The sequence below is a fragment of the Manduca sexta genome, chromosome 7 (genome assembly GCF_014839805.1).
Source record: "Manduca sexta isolate Smith_Timp_Sample1 chromosome 7, JHU_Msex_v1.0, whole genome shotgun sequence".
In the NCBI taxonomy this organism is placed as follows: domain Eukaryota; kingdom Metazoa; phylum Arthropoda; class Insecta; order Lepidoptera; family Sphingidae; genus Manduca; species Manduca sexta.
This window is the reverse complement of record NC_051121.1, coordinates 11203092-11225118: the sequence shown is the minus strand read 5'-3', so window position 1 is coordinate 11225118 and position 22027 is coordinate 11203092. Positions and strand designations below refer to the sequence as shown.

The 22027-nt window shown below is 35.2% G+C and overlaps 1 protein-coding gene across 2 annotated transcripts in view; it reads right to left on the bottom strand.

Annotated features, from left to right (window-relative positions):
• The window catches only part of LOC115449426, a 278936-nt gene extending 262861 nt beyond the window's left edge, over nucleotides 1-16075 (bottom strand). Inside the window, exon 1 of one of the 2 annotated variants that reach the window (XM_030177242.2) lies at nucleotides 15743-16075. The gene's annotated coding sequence lies outside the window, so the exon portion shown is untranslated. The remainder of the gene's footprint in view (nucleotides 1-15742) is intronic. The other variant, XM_030177243.2, reaches the window with a different exon arrangement.
• Nucleotides 16076-22027: the final 5952 nt, after the last annotated feature.

Below are 22027 nucleotides of genomic sequence, written 5' to 3'. Positions count from 1 at the left end.
ACAGTATTTCTCCACTATTTAATGGATGTTATTATTATACATATAAACCTCCCTCTTGAATCACTTTATCAATTAAAAAAACCGCATCAAAATCCGTTGCGTAGTTTTAAAGATTTAAGCATACATAGGGACAGAGACAGCGACTTTGTTTTATACTATGTAGTGATATTAATAGAGCTGAAGTTTTATTAGTCTGAACACATTAAAGCTACTGCTCGAATTAAAAACAAAAATGAACATGCATCAAGCCTTTATCCCCGTAGGAGTAGGGGCGACGTAATTACAGTAATAATTTAATATTTTCTTGTACCTTGACTTATCATAAGCGCAATTATTGCCCACGTGATGAATAAAGCATTTTATTTATTTAAACCGTCCCATGATGTGATAGGGAACGATCCTATCGTGATTACGAGGACAAAATCCAGACTCCAAGCTGATACTCTGCTTAAAAACCTAATAGGCTTCTAATTTTTAAATCAATAACTCCCCAATTTGGTTACCGAGCTTGGAAATTGTAGACAGGACACCAGTCTAACAAATACCTTAGAAAACGGTAAACAATTAATTAAAAGTGTCGACGAATTTCGTACCTTAAGCCGTTGTTAAAAAGGATAATTGTTTTTCGTCGAGGATCAATTTTGTTAACGAACTGTTATAGAGGTCTTATTGGAGGTTTGGGTAATTAAGGGAGAAACATCTCTAACGTTCACAGGTAATTCTGGGTAGTGGAAGCGTATTAGTTTTGGGGAAACCTTTTTATGGCTGAGGGCGGGTAAAAGAGGTCGCTCCTAAGAGTGTATGGACAACATAACTAAAATACAAATCTTAAACGACTTTAGTAACCTTGTTGATATGACAATAAAAGTCTCATTCTATAAAACAATCTACTAACACTTTATTAAGAACTGCAGTTTTAGCCAGAATATAATTAAGTAAGATCCGTTTTGTTTTAATATAAGTTCTCGCTGAATTATAGATTGTGAAAGGTAATACTAAATTGACACACCTTATTGTAAGCTGTGATTACCTTACTGTGGTTGTGCATTTAGCTTGATTTACATTTGTATAATCTTTTTGTAAATGTTTTAATGGAACAATTGTTGGTAATTCAAAAAAAAATAAAGAAAAAAATAACAGTGGCGATGGATGATATTTTCCGAGAGGAACGCGACTTATAGGTACAAATATTCATAAATGTAGTCTGCAAATTGTTCTAATGATAATTTTACATAAATTACGATAGGAAAGACTGCAGGAATTGGGTTGTATGGACCCTTCATCACTGCAATATAATGAGGATATTTATTTGGAATGTGTCTTTATACAAGGAATAATAATAATATCAGCCCTGTATTATATACCGTCCCATTGTTGGGCACGGGCCTCCTCTACTACTGAGAGGGATTAGGCCTTAGTCCACCACGCTGGCCTAGTGCGGATTGGTAGACTTCAACCCTCGAAATTCCTATAGAGAACTTCTCAGGTATGCAGGTTTCCTCACGATGTTTTCATAAACGGAATATTGAAAAGAATATTTAAATAACCGTATTGTTTCAGTGGTTGGATACTTAAAAAGCGCATGTAAACGTACAAAGTAAAATTCTTTGATTACGTCAATTTTCATAGAATACTGCTTAGAACCAGTAATTTGTTTCTTTCTTTTCATTCAAAGACATTAAACAGCATAGTTAGTTATAGACCGAACATAAGAAAAAAATGTGCTCCAAAAGTTGTTGCCAATTGGTAATAAGTCGCTGTCTTATTTGAAATGCCGTGTGAGTTAATGTCACATTGTCCGTAGATATTAATACAGAAATAACATATTTACAGAAAATATACTAATATGCGTATTAAAAGCGTGCTAATCACGATATGAAAAAAATATGAAGTATTTTACTTTGGTGTTTTGTAATTTATCGGAAGACTGAGTAACCATCGCATGAGCGCAAAATTTTTGTACATCTTGCCAATGTCCGCTCCATATTTAAATTCTTAGAAAACTTTGTTTTCAATAAACATATACCGAAGTCTGTTCTATAATTCTCTTTATTATTCACCAATTAAGAGCAGCGCAAATTCAAATAAACCGCTTCTTAACAATTGAAAAATTCAACCGACTACCAGAACTGAATCTAAAATAAATTTATTTATAAAACGGACATCAAATACACCGGCCAAACAACCGGAAAAAACCCGGCAACGATAAATAAAAATCCGGAATAGTGCCGATACCGATCGGGACGGTTTACCGGTTTTTATAGCGAATCGGGAAGTTAGTTGGTTGTTTTTTGAACCGATTGCGCGCCCGCGGCCATTGTCAAACGCAATGCGAGCCGTCGATGGGTAATAAGTATTGTTTAATTAATTAGCTTGGTTGAGATTTACTTGAAGAGATTTAAAGTAAAATACTTACTGTAAAATTGTATTTATGTTTTCTTAGTTGTTTTATTCAAGTACGCAGAATTATAAAACAATAAATAAATACAATAAAATGCTTTATTATTACTTAAATGAAGTCGCTTATATAACTAAACATTTTATATTGCACATCAAATAAAGGAAAGACTACAAAATAAACAAAGAAACCAGCTCGAATTGGCGTGATTTTTATTTGTAATTACGCTTCAATTTTGAAAAAAATATGTCATGTGGAGAGGTTATTTACTTATTATTATGACTGACTATACATGGTAATTCTAGCATCGTGCTACTAAATGATACTATATTTCACTTCTTGCAAATAACACTTTACAATAAGTTAGTCGAACCTTAAATGTAAAATAAAAAGTGTAAGTTTCTAAAAAAATAATATAGATAAAAAGTAATTTTCCTTTTACACGACCTAATGTCAGTATAATGTTCTAAGAGAATTTGTCGCAGCGGTAACATCATATTTTCAGACAGAAATACACTCGCGCACATGTCATAATCACAATTAACGATAAAAAGAGTATGTAAGTGTTGTCTACACGTTGGCAAAAACAAACAATCATTAAACCTAGAAGCCTATCCAGTAAATCTAAATATTCATTTTATGAACTACACAGAGTGATTTTCAAAGTAATATTCGTTGTTACCGACACACTACAATACCCTCATTGTAATCTGATCGATTAATTCCTATTGTACCAGAATATCGTATGGTTTCTATTATACATGACGATTTTATTAATGTCAGTTCTTCTTTAATGTGAGATAATTGGCTCAATTATACTTACTATATGTCAGGAATTTTTGTATATACGGCAAAGGAACCATGGGTAAGTAGAGTGGTGTCCTTTTTTTTTGGTTTGATTGACGAGATGAGCTTGCCGTTTGCCTGATGGTAAGCGATACGACCGCCCACAAACAGTAGAAACACCATCCAACACCTTGAATTACAAAGTATTCCACTGCGCTCGCCATCCTGAGACATGAGATGTTTAGTCTTATTATGTCAAGTATTTACACTGGCTACGATGTCCTTCAAACCGGAACACAACAGTGACTACGCACTGCTGCTTGGCGGCAGAAATAGACATTACAGTAGTGCCTACAAAAGGCGCACTCTCACATATGAGAGACCTACCACCAGTAAAGTGTCCAGGTAAAGTTTCGACTGACGAAAAATAATTTTCTCTCGGAAATGATAGAGGTATAACTTTAGTCCTTTTTTGCATTGGAATAATGTGTCAAGGCTAGTTTTATTCCAAACCGGCTAATTTTATTCCTATATGATGTAAACGTACGCGAACACATTCCAATGATCATTTAGAAGCTTAGTGAAATTTGGAAAGTGCGAATTCGCGAGCTTCCAATAACGGCCGTTGTAATGGTTGTATCGCGTGCCGTTACTCCCAGACTATTCCAACTTTTGGGAATTTACGCCTAGTGTGGTCTGGGGTCGGTAAAAACATTTGATGAATTGCTATTAGTCATGTGGCATCTTTTCATTTGCATTTTAGGGATCGGCGAACGAAAACCAAATCTATACAATGATGAAAAGGTTTTTTGTAGCTATTTATGGATACTTTTGCCGGCGACTTAGCTCTCGCAATACTTTTCAATAAAACGGTAGTCAATTAACCTTACTTAAAATTCAAAACGAAATTTATTTATCACACATTTACGGTCAGAGAATAGAACCTGCGCTCTCACGATTCACAGGCTTGTCACCCTCCGCGCCAGCAATCATTCGTAGTCTGTTGTAGCAAAGATTGTTCAGTTCTTCGTAAAGACTCAGCGAAGTTAGCTTATCAAATACTTAACAGCCAATCCAAACGAATGTATAAGGAAGCAGATAAGATTTACATATTTAATATTTTGTGAAAGGTTCGTTATATTTCTTTCTCGAAAATATTATTCTTATTTCTTATAGCTCCCGGCTCGGTCGCCGTGAGTCTTTTCTTTTAAAAGAACGGCAAGAATAAAAGTGAAAATATAAAAGTATAAAATAAAGGATAATGTAATTGTACGTGACATTTCATTTTATTATGTTGACAGATCGTGTTTCTGAGGGAGTTTCTTGGCCGTTTCTTTACGGCGATAACACTCACTGGACCTCATAGTTTCTTGATTATTTAAAAGGTCTTTTAATTAAGACAATTTTGCTGTTTTATTACTCCCAGAGATGGGACAAAGTTTACCGCTATATCTTAATGTTACTATCTCTTATCTTATATTACTCATCTTACTAAGATAATAAATGCAAAAGCTTGTGAAAATGTTGGAATATTTGTAGACAGATGGAACAGGCCCTTGATTAAGACAAGGATTACTTTAGTCTCGTTAACTCTCTCCCACGGGGTAAAATTTATATTTTAATCTTATTTTTTAAATACTTAGTCTGGCCATAAATACTGTTACACTTAATTATAAAAAAATATTACATTTGAATTTCGAATCTGTCATTTTTATACGATTGTTCATTGTGTTTTCTCATTTTGGCGCCAATACATTGTAAAATATTTTGCGATATTAAAATGGTGTGGGGTGATAAAGAGAACCGAATCGCTGTGATAGCATTACACAAAGTAGGTATGGAGCCAAATGCAATTTTTAAAACTCTCCATACACTTGGTATTAGTAAAATGTTTGTGTACCGGGCTATTAATAGGTACAATGAGACCTCCTCTGTTTGTGACAGAAAAAGATCTGGCCGTCCACGTAGTGTTCGTACGAAAAAGGTGGTCAAAGCAGTAAGGGAAAGAATTCGAAGAAATCCTGTCCGAAAGCAAAAGATTTTATCTCGGGAAATGAAGATAGCACCTAGAACCATGTCGCGTATTTTAAAAGATGACTTAGGACTTGCAGCCTATAAGAGACGCACTGGCCATTTCTTAACTGATAATTTAAAGAAGAATAGGGTGGTAAAATCGAAACAACTACTGAAGCGGTACGCAAAGGGAGGTCACAGAAAAATTTTGTTTACGGATGAGAAAATTTTTACAATTGAGCAACATTTTAACAAACAAAATGACCGTATTTATGCTCAAAGCTCTAAGGAAGCTTCCCAATTAGTCGACAGAGTGCAACGTGGACATTATCCGACTTCAGTGATGGTTTGGTGGGGTGTTAGCTATGAAGGAGTGACTGAGCCATATTTTTGTGAAAAAGGTATCAAAACATCGGCACAAGTGTATCAAGATACCATTCTTGAGAAGGTAGTTAAGCCCCTTAACATCACCATGTTCAATAACCAAGTATGGTCCTTCCAGCAAGACTCGGCGCCGGGTCATAAAGCTCGGTCCACGCAGTCTTGGTTGGAATCGAACGTTTCGGACTTCATCAGAACTGAAGACTGGCCGTCGTCTAGTCCCGATCTTAATCCGCTGGATTATGATTTGTGGTCAGTTTTAGAGAGTACAGCTTGCTCTAAACGCCATGATAATTTGGAGTCCCTAAAACAATCTATACGATTGGCAGTGAAGAATTTTCCCATGGAAAGAGTGCGTGCTTCTATTGATAACTGGCCTCATCGTTTAAAGGACTGTATTGCAGCCAATGGAGACCACTTCGAATAAGCTTTTTATATTTTTAATTGTTTTATATTTATGTATTAAACTGACACACTGTAAAAGTAATAAATGTTATTTGCAGTTAACAATTTTCTTTTTTCTTTATTACAATATTTATGGCAAGACTAGGTATACTAGTTGACCCGACAGACGTTGTCCCGTCTTAACTATGAATATGAAGCGCGCATTCTGTCAATCACTGACAGTTATTTCAAACAATTGACAGTTATATAAAATTAATATTTTCGTTAAGTTTTCTTAAATTTTCTAACGTTCTGCTCAACTACCTTATTTTTTTCTGTCATAAGAACCTTTTCCTGATAATAACAAACACAACAAAAAAAAATAGTGAAATCAGTCCAGCCGTTCACGCGTGATGGCGTGACCAAGGGAAATAGGGATTTATTTTTATATGTATAGATTGCGCTGGTGTCATAGTGTTCTAGGTAGTCTTGTAGCGGCAAAGACTTTTCACGCGACTAAAGCCGTTACACCTATTTAAATATGAATTAAAATCCCGAAAACTTACTTTGGTTTGGAAAACTATGAACACGTTTAATTTGGGAATCGCATTCAGAACTGCATATAACACAATGACGCCATACCAATGAGGTAATTGTAGTTGTGGCGAAGCGTCCATACAACTTGATTCCTACCGGCTTCCCTTTTAGGTTTATTTACGTTTGTCTTGGTTTTTGTTTTGTGTTACATTGGCCGCAATATGGTAGCTAAGACGATTATTTTTGCCTCGGGTTACCTTTTGAAAAATTTCACCTTCCGCACTGTTTTGTAGATATATAAAAACACAAACACGTACGTGTACTAACGTCGACTGCTAATTATAAAAGAATTTTCGTGTCGTCACGCAATCGACGGACGAAAATACAGCACCGTGTTTACGAACGATTGCGGCGTCGTTTGATTGAAATGCCACCAAAATAAGGCTTGACCTTTTACAGATTCCTAGGACGAGAATTAAAAATACCAGCCCTTTCATGGATTAAAATAGCGAAATGTCCAGCGCATATGTGATTTACATAGACACGCACACACATCAAGCCCTTATCCCTGAAAAGGTAGGCAGAGAAGCCACAAGAGCTGGGTACTCTCTCCATTATGTGTATTCCCATAATGTGACTAAGAGCGAGTCTATCGCAATATCGGGCAAATTTCAAACTCCAGGCTGATACTGAGCAGAAAAACAAATAACTTATTATAGCGTATTCTTTATCCCGGAAATTTCAGGAACTTCATCCCAGGAGAAGTCGTTCATGCGGAAGGAGCGTCGGGCACTATCTAATCCATACTAATATTATAAATGGTAATGTACCTTTGTAACGCTTTCAAAATTACTGAGTCGATTTTGATGAAATTTGGTACATGATCATGCAACATAAAGTATAGGCTCCTTTTTATCCCTTAAAAGTATTTGAGAGGCTTTATTCGGGATAGATCTTCGACACGGATCATCCTGCATGACCTTAAGTTTTTAAGAAGGAATGAAGTACTAATCGACGCTTGATCTTATATCTAAGCGACAATCAGTAAATTATTGAGTAGAGTGATTTAAAGTTTTGATTTTTATTTGAACATTTATAAAAAAATCAACTTTTTATTATATAAAGTTGAATGTTATTAAAATTGTCCTAGAACTACAAAACTTACATCAAATGACGCAGAAAAAAATGGCGATTCAAAGTATTTATATAATTAATTTTCGGTATATTTGTCACTTAGATATGATTACATTTCAAGCGTCGTAATGGATCTCCATAGAAAACACGACTACAAAGCTGCGATTTTACTCTAGCCTTCTTAAAAGGCCTCCTCGTAGGTTCGTTTAACAAAACACTCTCAGCTCTAAAGATTATGAACAAGGCAGTACAATAACTCACGTAATTTTAAGCAATACTGCTTGATTAAGTTAATTTTTAACCAACGTTTTCGATGGGAACGCACGCAACTATAAAGTTAGGGTTAAATGTTAAGTATACTGAATAACTTATTCAAAGAAACAAGAGCATAAATAAAAAAAAAAAAAAAAAAAACAAATTAAAAAGTAAAGGTGCATTACTTGACAGTGAAATCACTGGTTTTAGAAAGATAGTACTGATTCAGCTTCGTAAAGTAACGTCTCTATAAACCATTGTAAAAGATGCGACTTCGATGGATTTACATTTGCTTTTTCAAATAACTAACCTTAATTGACCTATATAAAAAGTATAATTGTAAAATGTAGGTAGGTATTGTAACTGACTTTTCGGATGACCAACACCTTAGTCCGCTCCGTGACCATGAAGGCTGTAGTCTTCGAATCGCCGAAAGAAAATTAAATATTAAAAACCTCGATAATATCCGAAAACGAGTATTATTTCGAATAACATTCGGGTAAACATAAAAATATACAAAAAAAGAGAAAATTATAACTGACCTAGTTTAGTCCAATTGTAATTTTAATCTTCCTTGCAGTAATCTTGTATAAAATTTACACAGGCCAGGAATGACTATGCATGTCCTTCGTGAGTATGTTCACAATATCTAAAAACGAATCCCGGTTTCGAATCCCATCTCGAGCAAAGGCATATTGGGTTTTTCTTCTCAGTATCAACCCGAGATATTTGTTCTCTAAGACATCGAACCCAAAACTTGCACTGCAGTTCTACCGTATTACAACTACGCCACCGAGGTCACGTTAATCAAAAAAGGGAAACAAAGCCGACAATACACGTTGACCTTTACTAAGAAGGCCAGTGTCAACTTACACAGACTATATTTGCCTAGCCTCATAGCTCGATGTCGATTGCCTAGTTGGCCAAGACAAGCGCCAGCGTATGTGTTTTTTTGCGTAGTTTGTCAAATCTCGTTATCGCTGGCGTTCACTTATCTCTCAAAAACAATAAAAATTGACAGCTTAGAACGTATGACCAGCTTTACAATACTCCTCTATATTGGTCCCTTGCGTTGGTTTCTTCAAACATCTAGACGGTTGCACTTCTTTATATTAATTTGCGCACGCTCGCTTTAGTATAATCTTAGCCAGCATATATAGCTATATTATATACGAAGTTAAAGCGTTTTATAAGAAGCCCCATCTCAGGGCGGACACAAATATTCCTCAGTGTGCAAATATTTGCTTCGACGGGATTTTGCGAACACCAACATTCCACTAAGTGTTATATACATTATATTTGATGCGAGTAATTTTACGGCGCCACGACAGAACCCGAGGGAATGCCGCGTGGTGGTTATTATTAAAATTGTTTATTAAATATCAGAACTCATTAATATTTACAACGTTCGTCTGCCGGTACCGTATGTTAGGACTATTTCAATAATCTCTATAGTGTTCTGTAACAATTTTGAACAAATGGTTTATGGCGAAACACAATTCTTTGCTTTTTCTTGTTGTTGCATGGTTATGTATACTGTTTTTTCGGCCTCTGTTTGATTAGGAGACGAAATTGATGATAGTAATTGTATAATTACATTAGATTTATATTTCATTATTGTTTTTAAACACACACACACATACACAACATCACGCATTTATCACGAAGGGAAATGCAGAGGCGCAACCGAGGCACCCACTTTTCGCCAAGTGTGTTCCGTCCCATGATGTGTTAGGGAGCGAGCCTATCGGCATATCGAGCATAAATTCCAGACTCCGGGCTAAAACTGAGCAGAAACTCCTAAATATCAGTTTGTCTGACCCGAGATTCGAACCCAGGACCTCAGATAGCTGTCGTACCGCGCATGCAGCACAACTATGCCACCGAGGCAATCTTGTTTGTACAATAAAATATAAATCAAATCAAAATATTGAAGTGTCTAACTTTCAATTTTGTTAATATAGATAGCAAAATACTTATCGTATTTTTCTCAAGTATATATAAATCACACTAGTTGCTCCAGTAATACTATTATGCTTCAAAATATCTTCATCCTCTAATGTTGGGCGACACAACACATCATCAAGCATGATCAAAAAACGTTATTTAATTCTAACAGACCGCCTGACACCAATGTTTTATAAATCCTCGAGAATGGTAAAAAATATTCAAAATATTGCTCAACCTGGTAATTAAATCTCGATGGTTATGCTCTGTTAAAGACAAAGACCATTTTGGGAATTCAATGCCTGTAAAAAAGCACATGTTTTTTTCATTAAAGATTTGGGACACGTACAGATGGTGTGAAGTGTGCTCAGCTTCTTAAGCATTTGCGGGCTCTCATCAATCTTGTCGCACGAGTGGGGCGGCTGAGACACTTCCACCGGATAAATCTGCTCTTGACCGATTTTCCAATATAAGAATGTATCGACACGTAATTCCTCTTGTTTGACATTATTGAAGTCTTTATTGTTCACATGTGATATTAAGATTAAGAAAACGTTAAAATTCATTTGATAATGTGCAGAGTAATTTAGTATGATCTAAAATTAAATTGCACGTAAATAAATGTCTTTGAATTAATTCGCTGTCAATTTCTTTATAAATAAAACAAAAAAACTAAAAATAAAATTCCGTTAAAATATATTAAACATGTCGAGAAAGTTCTACAAATATAGTGAGCTACTCAATTTAATTAAAACGTATACAATTTTTCTATATTGATAAAAATGTTTTCTAACGTTCATATTTTTTTTTCCTTTGAAAAGTATATTTGCACTTTCTGCTTTCTACTTCACACAAGAATGAAAGCGTATAAAATATTCCAAGCTACATTTTTATACAATATGAAACTGTGCAAGTTCGCCCGATGTACAATAAAGAACAGTAACTAGAAATTTGAATTTTAACATTCAATGTTAAGTTTCATAATGCCTCGTAATTGCTCTGGCTACAATTTCCTTCAAACTGGAACAATATTATTTCCACACGGTTGGCGACGTAAATAGATCGTGCGGTGGTACCACGGCGGTCTCCAATAACTAAACCCGCACTGCTGATAACTACAATGCACTTAACACCCATTCATTCTATGAAACTTTGGTTGCCGTTAAATCCTTTGTCTCAAAGAGGTAGGCAGAGGCGAAAAGTGAAATTTTCCGAAAGGTAACCCGACACAACATATAGGTACTAATATGTATAAATGCGATCTGTAAATGTTTCTAATGATAATTAGATTGTACCTAAATTTTACATAAAGGGAAGTCGGGAGGAATCTGGTTATATGGATCCTTCGTCACAGAAGTGCAACTACAACTCACACTATAAGATATTTTACGACACATTATATGGTAGGTGTGCCTGTCTGTATTTCGGGCACAAATCTTAATTTCTTGCATGTAATAAAAGCAAAAAAACTCGCGCAGTATCTAGCAATTTACAGCCCTAATGTGTAATTGTGATGAGAAAGGATATAAGTGGAGTATTAACAGTGAAACAGCTTTGTTTTCACCGTACACCATTTCTACATTGTCAGTAATAAAGTTACTGTTACTCGTCAAAATATTGACGGTGCTTTGTGGCTCATAGCTTTTATTTTAGTGTCAATTGTGCTGTGGTAATTTATAAATTTTGCTTTAGCTGATGTAACAATAAGAGGTGACAGGAGATGTAGAAGGTGACAGTAGCACAGGAACAATTAATCGTCTAACTGTTCTAAAACTTACACCGGTAGAGGTAAGGTGTATTTGAAGTTAAGCCGACGCGTGCTGCCGACTCGAGCTTCCTTGGGGACCGCTTTAATTCTCCCGGATAAAGTCTTAGTAACATGTGCTCAGGACTTCATCCAGGCTAGAGGTGCAAGTGCAATCACACTCGGTATTCCTAACGTGTTGTGGAACGGAAATCTTGGACAATAGTAATTCTAACGAAATGTGTTATTTAATAAATTATAAGTTATTTTATTTCTATTTTTAGGGACAATAAACGGTTACATGTTGAGGAATATTAAACACTAATCTTTATTTAAATGTATAAAAACATATAACGCACGCCATTATACATATTGCCATATAGAGTTATTGGTACAATTATGAATAGTCTACGAGCTATTACGGAATCATCTCCGACAACTTGAGAATAATATTTTGTTTCAATTTTCAGTTGGATTCAAACTCAATAAAAATAAATGAAAGGAAAGAATCTGTATATACGTGAAGTTGAATGAATCCCTCCTAGCCGAATTGCGGTCACGGCGTCTAATCTCAACGAAGATTGGCCAGAGACGCAGGAGATATTATAGCGCACAAGTGTGTACGAAATGCACAAGGGCACTCTGTGATCCTTCACTCTCATAGTCCGGAAAAACGGCAATCCGACATGACCTGGGAGAGATTAGAAGAATAGAAAATATTCCCGTTTTACGCTTAATAGTTCGTCATCAGTAAATCAACTTACTAATATTATAAATGCAAAAGTTTGTGAGGGTAGGTGTATAGATGTATGTTTGTTCCCCTTTCACGAAAAAACTACTAAACGGATTTGGATGACACTTTAAAGTAATATTGGTTAAACATCAGAACAACACACAGACTACAATTTATAATGATTTTGTGTAATATGGTCAAAGTATAATGATATATATCAAATAAGTCGGAAAAAAAATATCCCGGAAAACTCCTTCACGCGGTCGAAGCCGCGAGCAAAAGCTAGTTAATTATAAGTGCAAACTTGTCGTTAATGTTAATAAAATTATAGTTCTACTCTTCGACATAAACACTTTAAATAAAGTTCAAAATAAAAAAAAAATATATGAATTATGGTCGAATTTAGACCACTCAGCTACCACGAGTTAATTACAGTAACGCATAAAAAAAATTAAATACCTCCTAATATTACTTTAAAATGTAATCACATGAGAATACTGAATGAGTTAATATAATATGCTTTGCACGATATTCAAACAACTAATTGTTTTGTTATAGTTTTAATTTGTATGCTTTGGTATGTAACTAGGGAATCAGAATGATTTTATTATAATATCTACGTTCATTATAATATAATTAATTACATGAAGATATTCTCTGTGAAACAGCGGCGATAGCCTAGTTGGTTGTGGAACGGACTGCCGAGACGAATGTCCGCAAGTTCAAATCCCAAGGGCACACACCTCTGACTTTTCTACACTTATGTGTTTATTCTTTGTGAATTATCGCTTGCTTTAACAGTGAAGGAAAACATCGCGAGGAAACCAGCATACCTGCGATTTTCTCTATAGGAATTTTCGAGGGTGTGTGAAGTCTACCAATCCGCACTAGACTAGCGTGGTGGACTAAGGCCTAATCCCTCTCAGTAGTAGAGGAGGCCCATGCCCAAAAGTGAGACAGTATATAATACAGGGCTGATATTAGTATTCTCTGTGATACTATTCGAATAAATAAATTGAACAATAAATAATACCTTTGCAATCCACAAACATGAATACCACTTCAGTGTATGTCCGAATCAAATCAAAGAAATACCTCAAAAGAAACCTGCATTTTAAGGCTCGCCAGTCACCAGCATTCATCTGAAATATTCTCTACTAGTTTCACACGATTATTTACTGCTTGGAAACTCGTTTTCTACACATATTATAAAACAGTACCCTTTTCTGTCTGTCTGTATGTTATCGATTTTCTCAAAATGTTCTAAACGGATTTTTATAAATTTTGGTATTAAGATAGTTTAAGACCTTGGGAAGATTATAGGCTATGTTTTATCCCGGGAAAATATATAGCGGGACTTTTATTCCGGAAAACTAGTGCACGCGAGCGAAGCCGCGATCAAAAATTAGTTTACCTATAGAATGGAGGGGGACTTTGTCCTGTTATACCAAACTTTATCTATACTAATATCAAGAAGAAGTTAAGTTTTTGAGTTGTTTGCAGGGGCTTATTTCTGGAACTACTAAGACGATTTTAAAAATTCGTTATAGGAAGCTACATTACTCCGAAGTGCTATAGACTATAATACTATAGATTTAGGAAATGAAAACCAGATTATAAACGTAAAATATATGCATTTTTTTAACTCTTAGTATTTACTTGTAACTAGGTGCAATGTTTAAATTGTTTTCGAAAAAAGATATATTTTTCCTTCACATGGGTAATGATCTTTGAAAGTAATATGCCTACAAAATAATGTGTTTAATACATTTTTGGCATTTCATTTCCTTTTAAACTTGAACGGGTGCCTTGACGGTCTGTCTTAATGACGTAATGCGGGCTTAACGACCTACTAATAAACAAATTAGACTATAAAAATAGATGATAATTGAATACCAACTTGAAATTAAAAATATCATGTTATTGTTTCATAACCACATATTATTATCTATATATATAAAAATGAATCCCTATTTCCCTTGGTCACGCCATCACGCGTGAACGGCTGGACCGATTTCACTATTTTTGTTGTTGTTGTGTTTGTTATTGTCAGGAGAAGGTTCTTATAAAAGGAAAAATTGCGCGGAAAATTAAAAAATTTAAGAAAACTTAACGAAAATATAAATTTTATATAACTGTCAATTGTTTGAAATAACTGTCAGCGATTGACAGAATGCGCGCTTCATATTCATAGTTAAGACAGGACAACGTCTGTCGGGTCAGCTAGTACCAAATATATCTTGTTAAAATCAAAATTACAATTTAATAGAAAATTCACTATACACAATTGACATGTTATAATATGTATTGTTGGTGGTAGGATATATTTTATATCCGCCCGGATAGCGATCACCGTACAAAGTGTTACAACTCGAAATAGTGGCCCACGTAAGTGTCGCGTTCCGGGATCAGCCTGTGCATATCCAGTTCCAACAGACCGACATAATTGTGTCGACTGCCAAGGGGTAATCATCTCTCGTCAGTAGACATTCTATTGGACTCCACTCCACTAACCATCAGGTGCAGCAAGGTGTATATTACTCTTTCTAGTAACATTAAATACTTGTTTAGATGTATTTTATAGTGCCTATCCGACACTTCGTCCTTTGATTTAAAACATACTAAAATTTTCTAGCATATCCTGTTTCTTAATTATGCATTGATTTCTTATGAAACTGAGGTGGGCTGGTCGATTTTGCTTTCAGAATGTAAAAAATACCTACATCTAGAAAACTTTGAAACTTCTGTACCTATAGTGAGTAACACGCGTGTGGCGTGATACTGTCGAATTTATAGTTTTTTTTTATAAAAATAACCGGCGTTGACCTCTAATTTAATTTTCGGTAATAGTTTTTTCTTATAAAAATAACCAGCGCTGACTAATTAATTTTTCCGTAATTTCCCATAATATCCCACAGTCCATAGTATCTCTACACGTTTCTAATGAACAAAAACAATCTTTCACAATAAATCCCAAAGGGTTTAACAAAATGGAACTTTAATGGAACACGCTTAAATTACTTGATTTCATTTCAACAATCATTCAATTAATTGAGTTTCGTTGAGTGATTGATTATTCGCCGCCGATGATATTTCACGGGGTAATGATGACAGATCCCTTGCGATGCTCGCGTATAGAGCTCCAAATGGCCTCCATTCGTCCAGTTCTAAATTTGAATTTTTATTTTATTTTTAATTCCCTTCATTTGTGCGTTTTGTATTTTTTTACGTAATTTTATTTAAATATTTAGGAAATTTAGAAGATTTTACGTTTTTTTTTTTTCAGAATCCAAGTAAGTCGATAAAAGAAGTCCTATCCAATAGTAAGTATAGAAAAAAATACATAACTAACACTTATTATAAACTTAAGAAATAAAAGTATGTAACATGAAATTTTATTTTTCAGTCGAAAATATTCGAAAATACTTACCTATTTATAAACAGCAAGTTTAAGTATTTTTTACAATCCACCTTGACCCACGAAAGTTTGCACGAATCAATACTCATAAACCATATTTAAGGCCACTTACTTCCAATTCCAATGACGTTGTTTTTTTCTATTTAAAAGAAATCACAACACTTATCAACTTTTTAAAGCACTTTTTAAGTCACTCCACAGCACTCACTCGCACAAAAACTATGACGGCTCACGTCAATGCGAACAAACACAGTGTCGGATCGTTAATTTTTAAATTTTTTAAATTCAATTATTCATGAAGGTACACGCGGATCGGCGGGAGACGGCCGCGACGACCTCCCACGACCTGAGCCAGCGATCAACTGAGCGCGCGCCACATTTTCCCTCAGCACGCGAGCTATACATACTTATTGTCGAAATAAAAAACAAAAACTTTTTAAGTTTATTAATACTGGCAAAATGAAATTAATAAAATGTAAATTTGAAAATAGAATTAATAAAGAAACTTTTTAAATATTGACGCCAATAAATTTCAAATGGAAGAAGAAAAACATTTTGAAAATCGAATAATGGATCTTCATTGAAATCGTCGGCTCATATCTTGCGTCCTCTTTCCCAGTTGTGTTTTAGAAAGGGACGAATGAAGTTATGATTCTTAACTGTCACAGTCCGCGACGTGACAATAATCCTCAATTACTTAAAGTTTCATTCCCTCTTGAAGTGGGGTCTAAGTGTGTGACAACGGCAGGGGCCCGATACGGATCATGCTAAATGTTTTTATGACCCGAAGATAACTAAATTGACCTTTTTAACTGACATACTATCTAATTATAACAACGGTCAAATTAATAGTAATTTTGTATATAAATTATTTATAATCGTATAATTAATTCTTTATTTTTTTAGGTGATAAGGTGTTTGTATTGGCATTTAGGTATATATCAGCTTGTATTGAACGCTTGTGTTTCAGCATTTCATAGATTTAACTTAAAGATAGACAACGCTTCATTGTTCAACACAGCTATAGCAAAATATTGCACTCAAGAAAAAATATTTAATAACTATAAATAAGATATAATTAAACATTAAAGATATTGCGATATTTAGCTGACCATCAAAACCCGGAACGGACATAAAGTCAGCCGAATAAGTGCATTAGTGGCTTCTCTACCTACCCCTTTGAAGATAACCGTGAGCCTGTATAAATCAGATATTTGTTTTTACTATACTCAAGGAACACATTCAGAACAAATGTGAAAGTTATGCAAAGCCTATTACAAAACTTAAGAATATTTTAGACAAAAGTATTCAAAGTGTAGTTTGAAAGTAAATGAATGCTTGGGTTTATGATATACGATTATGGAAGGCAGTTTTTTGTACCAAAGTCTGGGTTTTATGATAATTATTTTGACTATAGTGAAGCACGTTTTTTTAAAGTTAATAATCATTATTTTAATTCTTATTTGAATGCTTCGGTGGCGTAGTTGTAATTGTACACGGTGCGATGACAATCGCGCTGAGGCCCCGGGTTCGAGTCCCGGATCTGACCAAAATAATTGTGACTGGATTTATCTATATTAAATATTACCCAGTCGCAGTTCAGAGTCTGGAAGTTGGCGGATACCCCGTGCCTCGGAAAGCACTTAAAGCCGTTGGTCCTGCGCCTGATCACTCTCCGGTCATGTCGGATTACCGTCTCACATGACTATGAGAATGAAAGAATAAAGAGTGCACCTGCGTATTGCGAACACACTTGTGCACTATAACATCTTCTGCGTGGCTGATCTCCATTGAGATTGGCCGCCGTGGCCGAAATTCAGTAAGGAAGGAATCAAAGATAACGGTCTATCCTATCACCGTATCGGACACAAATTCCAGACTCCGAGCTGATACTGGGTAGAACACAAGAAGAACCCAACATCCTAGTCCGACCTGATCGGACCCGAGAACGTAGCACTGCATACTTATAATATCAGCCCTGTATTTTATACTGTCCCAATGCTGGAGATTGCCTACTCTCTACTACTGATACGGATGAGGCCTTAGTCCATCACGTTGGCCTAGTGCAGATTGGTAGACTTCACCTTCTAAATTCCTATAGAGAACTTCTCGTATGCAAGTTTCCTCACTATGTTTTCCTTTACCATTAAGACAAACGGGAATTCACAAATACACACATAATTTTAGAGAAGTAAGAGATGTGTGCACTTGGGATTCGAACCAGCGGACATTCGTCTCGACAGTCCGTTACACACCCAACTAGGCTATCGCCGTTTTTATTTTCACTGCATACTTACCGTAATACAATTACGCCCACGAAGCAGTAATATTTTTTATAGTCATAAAATAATGTCCAAAGCACCTTCCCCTAAGTTTCTTAAACTTAGTTGACATAATGTCAAGTAAATGACGCTTTTGTCTTAATAATAAAAGAGAAATATCTGATTTAGCTAAGTTTTTGTCTAGTAATAAACGTAATAAGGTTGAAAATAGAGCACGAAATGTTAAAGTTCAAGTGTCTGATAAGGACACAAATTTGAAACTTACTTCTATTTCATCTTATATTACCTATAATTGTGTTTTTTGTGAAGATGTTCTTATGTTTGTTATAAAGCCCGTAACTGCTGTATGGATTTGGATAAAATTTGGCATACAAATATTCTGGATCAACAAATACATTTAATCCAAAGCGAGCAACGCGAGCAACATCTTGTCATTCCTTATTCCTATTTTTTAATGGTTACAAATAATTACAAATACGTAATTAAATTAAAAATAAGGAATGAAAAGAAGATGTTTGTTAATTCAGAAATTCTTTAACAATGGATATTAAATCTTATTATTATAATGTCATTAGAGTAATAACGTACTACCGCTTACGGAATGATAAATTGGTCTACTCCAAAACCACTATGAAACAAACCCTAAACGCAACACATATCATGAACACTGAAACATTTTAAAATGTTCCAGTTTTAACTACCATCGGAAACACCGGAAGCCAACGCACTGTAACTAGAAAAATAATGTGTACATTTCCGCTTTGGAATAGTGTAACGAATTTTACCATTGTTTCATCTACTATGTAGGCTGGTCAGAGACAGTCTCGAAATCATTTCCATAGCACTAAAGCCTTTTCTAAGATGCACTGGTGACTCTTTTTTTTCCAAATGATTCGAAATTGTTCTTGCAATATTATAATCGAAGATAAGTAACAATTGTGTCTCACATAGGATGAGGGTGGGGCCCTCCCTAACTGGTGACTGGTAAAGAAACACATCGAGAGGAAACGTGTTTACCTTAAGGTTATAAGTCTTATAAGGACTTATAAGTGTATGGCCCCGCATCAAGTCAGAGTTATGAAGTAAAGAGTTTACCGCCCAATGAATACGAAATCTGCAAAGTGTTTGAAACGTCGGGAGCAAAATTATAAAAAACCAACGATAACATCTTAAATTTAGTTTTATTTTAATGTCTAACATTCGCGTAAACATAATAAATCATTGTAAAGGGTTTTATCCAAGAATATGTTTTGCTCGCGGTTGAACTTTATGCTCAGTATAACAATAAATTGCACCCATCATATTGGAAGACGAATATAACTACGAATTGCAACCATTTACGCATAAAAAGTATGAGCTAAGTAATTCCCAGGAAACCCTAACAATTCATTCTTCTGAGAACCTTTGCAGTATGCATGGCTTTTTTAAATAATCTAAAGACGCCCGTTTTTGAAACACCCTTTCTTCGCGTTTTTAGCATGCACATTGTCATGTAAAATACAATTCCTAACTGGATCATGTAAACTGCTCTTTAGTCACATTCGAAGCGATTGTGTATACGCCCTTATAGTCTGTTTAACATCTAATAATATTAATTGCAATATATATTTCAAGGCTATGTTTGAGTTAGTATTACAGAAGCCGCAAGCCGCAGCCTCCGTCCGTTCAATCCGACGTAAATCAAGCGAGTATGGCCAATGTTGAGCTACAGCCGGCCTACATCGCTATGCCGAAACAAGATTGTGTTTAGCTCTCATTACGTGTGTTCATGACGATTCTTGTTGCTATCGACTAATGATTAATAGATGCAAATGTCTATAAAAAAAACTATTAGTTGATTAAAATAATCAATGGCACTTTATCTTCGATTTCATGGATAAAGCAATCAAAATAAGTCATTGCAAAGCATGTAAAATAATAATATGATTGTTTCATTTTTGCAATCGGAGGGCATATAAAAATGGGTCTATTTTTGCAATCGATTGAAAAAGCAATTTCGATGGGTGATCCGAAATAGGGCTGTAAATAATAAAATAGTTTGTAATAATGAAATACAATAATACTAGCTTTTGCCGAAACTCAACTGGCAAAATAAAAATACACTGCATTTTACAAGGTAAAGTAGTTTATTTTAAACATCACATGATAAAATTAGTGTAGCTAAACTAACGTACGTAAAAAAACAACAGGTAGTGTGCTCAAGTTGTTTGCTGACTACGTTGATACAATACTTCGTTGCTACAAATATCGTAGCTCCTTAGTAAGGTGACCACCCAAAACAAGCGTCGTGCCGCAGCACAGCATCATGCTGAGTGGTCACCTGACACGACCTTGATACGCAGTCTTAGGGATTTTCGTTTAGTTTATTTTGATAGAGATTTTTTTTAACTTTAATACTTGTTACTACTACTTGTACTTGTTTATGTTATTTTTTCTCGCTTTATACCTATACATGTCTGTCTTTTCTATTCTTTTCTTACTATTTACAAAAAGAAGTATAAGGATTTATATACTCTGACTGCTCATATAACGTGAGTAAACATTATTCATTTTTTCTCTACACATGAAAAATGAAGCCATAGAAAATCTGTTCAATAGGTTTGGATTGTGAGCCAGGGGATACTGGATTTGATCCAAGATACGCAAAATAATCTCAATTTGTACTCAAGTGGCACAGCATAAATATACGATTAGATATCTCACCCGTAACCGTTTTTAAGTGATGGATTTGTCGATATTAAAGAGCGGCATGTTTTAAAGAAGGGCGCGGCGGCACAATAAGGGCCAACTTTCTGAAAATTTAATGCGGGTCATTTTGTATACCTTCCCTCACTTTTTTTAGATCGCCACCCCTCAAAAAAACAAAAAAAACATAATTGGTTGCAATCGGGAATCTTTTTTCTTGTTCCCACAAAATATGCGGGGCAGTATAACCTGAGTGGCTTAAGGAAAGTGTATGTTGTCGTAGTTACATCAAGGAAAGAGTAACTATTTGTGTTACAGGCATATAAGGCATATAACTTTATCTCGGGAGTCAGAAAAGCGCAGTTCTGTGCCGTGTTGGGCATTGTAACAAATTTGGCTGGTGTGAGTACTAATGATTTTTTATATTTACGCGAATGTTAGACATTAAAATAAATCTATTTTTCGGATTTCATCGCGGTTTTTATATTATTATTTTCTCCTGATGCTTCGACTTATACCATTCGTGGTCACGGGTGAAACTGTGGTGTTGGTCATACTTAAAGTTAAAGTTACAATATCTACCTATGTTTTACAATTATACAGATTTAAAATTTGTAGCTCTTGATGGTCTGATTTACGCAAAATGACCTAACAGTGTTTGGTATTAGTATTGTTTATGAGTTTTGGCACAAGCATCATCAGACTTGTATAATCTGAACTGCTTCAATAAAAGACCAAATCAATTTCACAAAGGAACAATGTACCGGGAATTCCTTCAATTTTCCTTCACCCGAAAATCCTTAAAGATTTCGTATACAAGTACAGGCGTCATGTAATCGGCTCTCGACGCCAGTTGGCAGGAATTGGCGGGGATTCCTCACAAGTTTGTTCATTACCGGCCCCTCAGCTGACCTGTAGTCAAATGTGAAAAGTTTAATTGTCCGACTATGCTCGCAACTCGTAATTAACTGAAGAAATAAGAACTAAGCCAAGCGCGAGAAAGGTTCAATTCGTAGTTTGATTTGCTCATATGTATAGAGCTTGTCTAACCTATCAGTAAGCACTAGTTGGACTTTATTAATGTAGTATTGTGAGAAGTAAGAAGTATTGTTCTACCGCGATGGCGTAGATGTAAAGCGTGCGAACGCCACTACTTTGAATTCCCGGATTCAAATCCCGAGTCGGACAGTGATATTCGGTTTACCTGCCCAGTATCAGGCCGGAGTGTGGAATTTAAGAGCAATAATATGATAAGAATAATATCATATGGGACGGAATTCACATGGCGGGAAGTGAATCCACTAGTTGGCTTCACTTTCAGAAATAAAAG